This window comes from Hipposideros armiger, unplaced genomic scaffold (assembly GCF_001890085.2).
Source record: "Hipposideros armiger isolate ML-2016 unplaced genomic scaffold, ASM189008v1 scaffold_511, whole genome shotgun sequence".
Taxonomy (NCBI): domain Eukaryota; kingdom Metazoa; phylum Chordata; class Mammalia; order Chiroptera; family Hipposideridae; genus Hipposideros; species Hipposideros armiger.
In genome coordinates, this window is record NW_017731861.1 from 1,232,530 (window position 1) to 1,233,834 (window position 1,305).

Below are 1,305 nucleotides of genomic sequence, written 5' to 3' on the forward strand. Positions count from 1 at the left end.
TTTCCTCACCGTGTGGCCTGGGCAAGCCCCGAGTCCTCTCCTGTCTGCCTTGCAGAGTTGTTGAAAGTCTCAAATAGGGCAAAACACGAGAAGCTTTTATTCCAGTGTTGGCCCCGTAAGTGCCCCTAGCTGAGGGCTGTGGAGCAAAGGGAAGGGGGACAGCCATAAGGGACATTTAGGGAAATGGGATGAATGAAGCGTGTAGTAGAGAGTCCACGGAGAGACCCACAGCTGGAAAGTAAGGTGCAATCAGAGAGAAGGTGTCCATGAATGCCGAGACTTTGGTCTTTAGACTCTGGGAACTGGGGAGCCACGGCAGGTTTCTGAGGAAGAGAGTGATGTGGTCAGAGCCAAGCTTAGGAGATGGCCACCGTGTGGTGGCTTTTGCCAATAGCAGCCATGCTCTGGGGACCTGAGCCTGGGAGTGACACTCAGTCTGCTTCCTTGGCTCTAGCCCAGGACTGTCCAATTTTCCTACTCACTAGGGGCCCACCTCTGGCTGGGTGGGGAGGAGGGTCAACCCTCATAGCCCCACCCATCTGCTTGTCTGACCCTCACACACTTCCTATGAAGTAAACAAGATAAGGATCAGAGTTGCCCAAGGTCACCCAGATTTCTCGCCTCCCTGGAATATAACAGAGCCTGGTGGTGAGGACTGAGTGAGTGGGCTGCCGGGGGTAGGAGCCTTCCCTTCTCTAACCCCCTTTCCAGATGACCGTGATGTCCTATCCTTCCTGACCTACAGTCTGAGTGAGCCAGGTACAGAGGTGATGTCAGCCATGGGCCCGCCTTAGGGGGAAAGCTAGGGGAGAGGCCCCACTCCCCCAGCCCAGGAACCCCTCCCCCCCAGATGCTTCTGTTCATGTCATGGTGCCTTCGGGCCTGCCATTTCAGCGGTTTTCTCTACCTGCTCTCTGAGCTCTGTTCAGGCCAGGCCTTGTGCTGGGGGCAGAGGTGACCCAGAGCCAAGCCCTGTCCTCAAGGACCTCCCAGGCTGGGTGGGGGCTGCGAGCACACAGAGAAGGGGTCCTAACCAGCCAGGACAGCAGGGAAGGCCTGAAAGCAATGAGCTTGGAGGAACAGAGGCAGTTAGCTAAGCGGATGAGTGGCATGTGTCACGTCCAGCGTGGCAAGGGCAAATAGGTTTCTCTTAAGGGGCGACGCAGATTGAATAAGAGCAAGAGACAAAAGTAACATTAAGAACAAGACCAAGGGACTCAGCCAGAGAAGACTGAGTGAGCCCCGAATCGGGTCAGCGCATGGCTTTTATTGAGTAGTTTGTAAAGAAGTGAAACTGCTGTCAAT

At 55.2% G+C, this 1,305-nt stretch overlaps 1 protein-coding gene across 1 annotated transcript in view; it reads left to right on the forward strand.

Annotated features, from left to right (window-relative positions):
- LMAN1L (lectin, mannose binding 1 like) overlaps positions 1 to 1,305 on the forward strand; it is a 12,707-nt gene that overhangs the window by 5,274 nt on the left and 6,128 nt on the right. The gene's annotated exons all lie outside the window — the stretch shown is intronic.